Genomic DNA, 7,987 nt, shown 5'->3' on the forward strand with positions numbered 1-7,987 from the left:
AATAGGACCCAGCTACACCATGTACAGTTTGGAGAAGTCTGCCCAGAAGTGGTCTTCATGGAAGAATGGTGTCCAAAATCCAATACATGTGACATGGAAACAAGGCCAAGTAACTTAATTATGCATAAAAACTAAAGAACTTGGTAGCAGAAATATGTCAGCAGGTGTTCTGGACTGATGAGTCAAAATGTAAAATATTTTGCTGTAACAGATGGCAGTATGTTTGCTGAAGGGCTGTAGAGTGGCACAATAATGAGTGTCTGCAGGATCAGTGAAGATCAGTGGAAGATCCACTCCTTGCAAGTTTGAGCTGTCTTTCAGGAAATTGAGTTGAGGATTAATAAAATAAACTATTAACACTTCTATTTTTAAAGCATTCTTACTTTGCAGCATTTTTTCCACATCTGCTTAAAAATTTGCACAGCACTATATATATCGTAATGATGTAAAATGACTTGATGGAATCAGAAAATATTAATTCTTGTTGACAGGTGCACATGAATGCTTTGTTCTGTAGGCAGCGACAGTATGTGGAATATCAGCTAGAGCAGGCTGCATATAAATGGGTAATTAATGCAAAGATCATCTTTTCTCTGCGAGATCTGCCGGTTTAATGTCAGCAAAAAACCCTTTCTCTTCTACTTTTCTCGAATTTGATTTGCAAAAATAGCTTTCTGTCTCTAATCTGTGCATGAAATATAGATTTGCTGTGCAGAAGATCCTGCTAATCTTCCTTCTTAGATCTGATAGGAAGTGCAAAATGCAAGTGGCACCGAACTTTATTAAAGCAAGGACACCGACTAACCTTGTATTTGTCATTAAAGGCTTAGTCTAATGTTGCGTAAGTGTTACTGGATAAAGTCACCTAAATCTAAATTACGGGAATTTTACTGTCAATATTTTTTTAGAAGAGTTATGTTTCTGTAAACATGGGATATACATGGGACCTACGTGATCGTTGCCATTTTCTTTTCCCCAACAATTGATCTTTTTAAAATTTCAATTTTTAGACATTTTGTAGAAAAAAGTCTAAAAATTGGAATTTTTTAAAAGATCCATTTAGTGACATCATACATATGGCTGTTGTGGAAAATTAAAGTGTAAAATTATGGAAGAAAAAAATCCACGTTACCTACCCACCTGCAGTATATGAACCATCTTTCATTGTATGGAAACATTTTAATTAGGTGTTTTGTTTCTGTAAACATGGGATATACATGGGACATACGTGATCGTTGCCATTTTCTTTTCTACAACAACCATATGCATGATGTTACTGAATGGATTTTTTTAAAGTTCCAATTTTTAGACTTTTTGTAGAATTATGGAAAAACAAAATTAAGAAAAAATCCACGTTACCTACCCACCTGCAGTATATGAACCATCTTTCATTGTATGGAAACATTTTAATTAGGTGTTTTGTGCTTATAGTACAGAATAGACTGGGCCGAAATTAAGGAGGAAATCGGAGCAATTGTCCAATGGCCCCCATTCCCTTGGGGACCCTTAGTGTCTACAGCAGGAGCAATACTGATAAAGCTATGATCACTTTAGCTTCCAATGTAGAGACTGCTTCAGGACCTTTGGTGACATCATGATCATGTAACCCCGTCATGTGACCATTATGTCACCACAGGCCTTGACCGTGTATATACTGTATGTGTGTATATACTGTGCAGTGTATATACTGTGTGTACGGTACATAGTGTATGAGTATTGTATACATGGTGTGCGTACTGTATGTTTATATACTGTGTATGTACTAGATATACTGTATGTACTGCATAGAGTGTTTGTTGAGACTATATATACTGTGTGTGCACCGTTTTATCTGCGTATATGCACTGTGTATACCGTGCGTTTATATATAAAGGAATAATATATGTATATTTATACAGTCATGGCCGAAATTGCTGGCAGCCTTGATATTTTTATGGAAAATTAAGCATTTCTCTCCTAAAATTATTGCAGTTCCACAGGTTTTGTTATACAGATGTTTATTTACTTTGTGTGTACTGGAACAACACAAAAAAAAAGACAAAAAAAAGGCAAGTTGGACATAATTTCACACAAAAGTCCAAAAATAGGCCGGTCACAAGTATTGGCACCCTTAGCTTAATATTTGTTTGCACACCCTTTGGAATAAGAGGGAGGTTTCTTGTTGAGGTGATCTTACAGCGCTGCCCAGAAACATCCAGTCCAGACCGAGAAAAGTAGGTTATAAAAATGTTATTTGCTATGCGTTTTGGAGCAGTTCCTGTTCCTTCTTCAGGATCATTGCCTGAGGAACGAGCAGAAACTGCTCCGAAGTGCGTAGGAAATATAGTTTTTAAAACCTAATTTTATTGGCCTCGACTAGACTAGACGTTAGTGGGCAACGTTGTAAGATCACCTCAACAAGAAACCTCCCTCTTCTACATATTCCAGGTCCTGTGGGGGATTCAGCAGGTGGAGCAGCAGCCCTATTGATTCACACATAGGGGAGCCTTTGACTAACTTTTATCATTGGTGGTCTTAGCTAATGTGCACATGTTGCGCTTTCCTTCCTTCTTTTATATCGCACCTTTTGGAATAAATAGCTGCAATCAACCACTTCCTATCACCATCAACAAGCTTCTTCCACCTTTCAACTGGAATTTTGGAGCACTCTTCTTTTGCAAAATACTCCAGGTCTCCCAACAACAATTTTAAGATCTCTCCACAGGTGTTTAATGAGAATTTGATCAATGACCTAGGATGCAAACCCAGCTTTCTGACTCTGGGCACTATATTGCTACGCAAAATCCTTTGCTAATCTTCAGATTTCATGATACCTTGCACACAGTCATGGCACCCAGTGCCAGAGGCAGCAAGACAACTCCAAAATATCTTTGAACCTCCACCATATTTGACTGTAGGTACTGTTTTGTCTCATTTCATTTTCGGTAAACAGTAGGATGTGCTTTACCAAAAAGCTCTATCTTGGTCTCATCTGTCCACAAGACATTTTCCCAGAAGGATTTTGGCTTACTCACGTACATTTTGGCAAACTGAAGTCCAGCTTTTTTATGTCTCTGTGTCAGCAGTGGGGTCCTCCTGGATCTTCTGCCATAATGCTTCATTTCATTCAAATGTCGACGGATAGTTTGCGCTGACACCAATGCATCCTGAGCCTGCAGGACACTTACTGTGTTGCTTGGTGCAGTTTTGATACAATCGCTGTTTTCTCTGCTGTTGATATAGCAGTGCTCAGAATGTTGAGCTCTGTATAACCCCACCCACACCCCTGATTGACAGCTTTCTGTGTACATTGTCAGCAAGCTGCCAATCAGTGGTGGGGGCGGGGTTACACACGTGAAACCTGACTGTCCTGCACGTAAGACCTAGTCCGGCAGTGATAATCTGGTGATAAAACAGAGATTGTATTAAAACTATAAGGGTATGTTTCCACGTTCAGGAAACGCTGCGTTTTTGACGCTGCGTTTTTCTGCTGCGTCAAAAACGCAGCGTCCAGATGTTACAGCATAGTGGATGGGATTTTATGAAATCCAGACTCCACTATGTGTTTAAAAACGCATGCGTTTTTGCCGCGAAAACGCATGCGTTGTGCGTTTTTTCAAAACGCTGCATGTTGCTACTATGAGCAAAACACGCAGGTACACCGCAGGTGACCTGCCAGTGACCTCAGGTGCAGTTTTGGTCAGGATTTTACTTGCATAAAATCCTGACCAAAGACTGATGCAATCCTGAACGTGGAGACATACCCTAACACACAGCCTAGTAAGTGACACATCGCTGGAATCAGGCTTCTCTACTCCTACATTATGCTACTCTTAGATTAAATATAAAAAAAAACTACTGACAGATCCTCTTTAATTTGTTTCACTCTGCTCGTCTTCAGGGGTTTCTGGAATCAATGCATTCTTGAATAAAGGCATCAGTGAAACCATTCTATATTTTCTTTCTTTCATTTAAAGATGTATTTTCAAGATCACATTTGTGGCTCAGTGCCTTGCAAACTTAGAATCAGAAATCTTTGTAAATAAACTTATATTTCCAAAATGTTCCATTTCTCACTCCCCTAAAAAATCCCTTCTCTTTATCTGTTTCCCCACTATTGCTCCTGGGCACATCCATCAGTCATTTTACATTTGGTAGCCAAGCATGCGCAATATCTTCTCCCTTTTGTCCGATTTGCTCACTGTGCCTCTAGACAGGAAAACCGCGCATGCGCAATCTCCCTTTCTTTAGTGCATGTGCAGAGATGAACCTACTATGACCATCCTTTTTATAGGAAGGCTTCCTCCACCCTACTTGGGCCTAGGGCCGGTTTCACGAGTCCAACAACAAGCGGCTGCATATTCCTGCATATGAAAATCCTGATCCTTTGTTGCGTTCCCACCTGCAACACCGTTTCAATAGAAATTACAAGTTATTTGGACTTAATTTATTAATGAATGCAGCCTTTAAATTTAGAGATTGTTTGCAGCCCTTTGCTCAGTACAAAATGAAATCGTAGATTATTTTTCATCAATTTACATTATTATTATTTTGTGTTTTTTATCTACATAAAAATCCCCAAATAATAATAATATAAATTGATGAAAAAAACAATCTATGATGAGACCTGTTGTCAAAATGAAGAATTGTTACCTTTTGCCTTCGCTAGGTATGTGCTACCATGCTGCCCTCTGCTGAAGAATCTGTATAGATACAGGGTAAATAAATCGGAGCACATCTTGTCAATGAATTGACTTTAAGGGGAAAATAGTCCTTTAATGCCATAGTCATACAAGTTTGGATGCCATTTTTGTTTAACCACAGCCAAACATAGTGGATCTAAAAGCTTAAAGGGGTTGTATCATCTCTTTTCTTCAGGAGCACACAGCTTCCCGGCCTCCTGTTCCTGCTTTGCCAGGAGCGCTGTGCTCCAGATTGACAGGTCTGCCCAACAGTTTGGTCGCGGAGCTGGCCCAAATTGAGCGCTCTCTCGGGCTACAGGCAGGAGAAACATTGCCTCTCTGGAGAAGAGCACGGGCACCGAAGATTCAAGATCCATCTTCAGAGAAGCACTTGCAGGCTTCAAAACAGAACACACTCTTTGCCTAGGACTGTAAAAACGGCAACCGGAAGAAGTTCTTGAGAAGAACGGAGAAGATTTTTAACAAGGGTTAATACAAAGTTCTTATTTTTACAGTTTGCAATTTTACCCATTAAATAAGGTGAGAAAACCCCTTTAAGGCAGATCTATCACCAGATTTCAAAATACAAACTAAATACATTATTAAATAGATCTGTAAGCCCTGATGAGACTGGTATACTTACTTTAAAAATTCATGTCAGAATGCATATATAATACTGATATTAAATTGTGCATTTTTAATAATGGGCAGGGAAACGTTCTCAGCTATTCTGACATGTATTTCCACCAGTATCAACACGTCTTAGAGATACTTTAAATAATACCTATATCACCTATATATGGATATGAAGTATCCATGAACCAGTCAAACAAAAATATAAAATCAGTAAGGTTTTATTCAACATTCATTCTAAAAAACATATAACATACAAACAAAAAACATGTATATATGAGGTCTGTAACAAAGAAGATAATTCAACTATAAGAAAGGGTGGCGAGTCAAAAAAATACATATTATAAGGTAAAAGTGCCCCATCAGACCAAATCAATTAAACATGATTACCGGATGAACATTTATACATCTACGATAAATTTGATCTATGTTCATCTTAAATTCAATCAATTCATCATGAAAATATAGATACCGAATGGCTATCAATAAATAGAGCTACGGTAAATATCAAAATAATCTGATTGGGTTATGCAGATGGTATTGTTGAGAAGTCAGTGCTTACCAATGATCTCTATGGAATCCTAAGCGCCACCTCAAAGCCCCGACGCGCGTTTCGCTCACATGCTTTCTCAAGGAGAGTGTGCTCTTTCGTAGCCTTAATTGGCATTTTTGAGATGGAGTTCTGTGTTCCTCATTTGGAGAAGAGTTTGTTCAGAGGGAATAAGAGTGAAATGGTAGCTCGGCGGTTAGCACTAGAGATGAGCAAACCTTTCAAGATTCGGTTTGGTTCGATTTGCCGAACGTTTAGACATTCACTGAACATGAAACCATTGGTGGTTTGACTGGATTGCTCCTCCCACTTGAACCTGATTGGCCGCGTTACGGCGTGAGTCATTTGACTCTGCCTAAAGACATGCCCTTGTACACTTACTGGTCTCCTGATGGTATAACTCCTCCCAACTTACATCGATTGGCTTCACGATGGTATAAGTCATATGACGCCTATCCATAGACACACCCCCAGGAAGAAGCAACCGCGAAACGTGCGTTGGGGTCAGGAGGCACAGCCTGTCACTCGGCAGTGGATTCTTTGTGGGACACACTTAGAGGTAATATGTTGAGGAACTGATCTTGTGCAATCTATATATGTGTGGGTTGTTGAAGGGATGATACAATGGTATTTGATTAGGGGTGTTCTGTTGTATGGGTGAATTGCGCCCTTAGCACTTGCTTTGAAACTGCGGATATGACTTCCGTCTTTTCCCCTTCTGTCCACCGACAGTATGGATAAGTTGCTAGTTGCAAATATTATACTATTACTGTTCAATGGAAAGTATTGCAATGTGTCATTGACTATACATACATATATACCTCTAGAATTAGAAGATCTCAAATTATGTGGATGAAGGAAAAAAATCTTTTCACCCAGTATTTTTTTGCGGAGTTCCACGTGTTGCTTGGCCTCTGTTTTGTTTTGTTTGGTCTGAGGCACCATCTGTTTTTACTGTTTGGTTGTTTATTGATGTTTGAATAAATAATTTGAATTGTTTTAAAAATCGTGTTTAGTAACACTTCTTGATCCTATTGTTGAGAATCACATGAGGATCGTTATGTTTAAATCTTGTTATGAAGTGTGGCCTACTCCCGTGTAGGGTTTATGGGCTTGGGTAATATGTTTATCAAGGGGTAAACAAGTAGAGTTTCTGGGGCCGGAGACCTGTGTGGGAAGACTTGGCATGGTGACGGAGGAGGAAGAAGCAGCAGATGAGGTTGATGGGAAGGCTGGTGGTTGGCAAGGCCCGCCAGTCCATATTTTAGCGCAGTGAGATTCCCACACTAAGGCATGTTGATCGCGCATGTGCTGGTTCATGCATGTATTGTCAAATTATTGCAATTTTTGCTTCTACTGAGGTTTTTTTTGCAAATTCGGCAGATAACATGAGTTGGGTCATCCTTTGCGGTCTCAAAAAAGGCCCAGGTTAGGCAACTCATGCCACCCCTGCGAACTGCACACTCGCAACTGGTGCTGGCCACAGCCAGATTTGGGGCTGAGGATGTTGTGCTTGTTGTTGTTGCATCACTTCTTGTCTGTGTGGGAAGCCGCAACGTAACCTCCTTATCTTCCTCCTCCTCTGAACTAGTCAGCTGTGTACCTCTGGGTTCGCAACAAGTGGGATCTACAACCTCATCGTCATCCTCTCTGTTCTCACACTCCTCACCGAGAGTCACCCTCCTCGTCTTCCTTCCCTGACACCACAGTACAGTACGCATGCGCCTCTGGTTTCCATCTAGTGACGAGGGTCAGGATTCTGCTCAGACCCTACTTTGTCTGGCCCCGGATCCAACATGAAAAGATTTTGGGCATCGGTGCAGACGCTTTTCTCCTCTGGATTCTGTGAATCTTTGGAACAGAGACCTCTGATGCCCATGGAATAGAATGTGTGAACATCTCTCCAGAATAGCCCATCTGTGGTTCACCACAGTCAATTGGGAGTTTGAAAATTTGTGATGTGGGGGTAAAGAAGGGTGATTGGCGTGCCACCTCTGAGGAGTGTACTGTGTGCGATGTTAAGTAGGAGGAAAGGTCACTTGATGCATCACTTGCCATCCACAGCAGAGAAAACAGGGATTGTATAAAAACTACATGTACACATGGCTGGAATCAAGGTCTCTGCCTCGCCCTACCTCATGCT

This window comes from Ranitomeya variabilis, chromosome 8 (assembly GCF_051348905.1).
Source record: "Ranitomeya variabilis isolate aRanVar5 chromosome 8, aRanVar5.hap1, whole genome shotgun sequence".
In the NCBI taxonomy this organism is placed as follows: Eukaryota; Metazoa; Chordata; class Amphibia; order Anura; family Dendrobatidae; genus Ranitomeya; species Ranitomeya variabilis.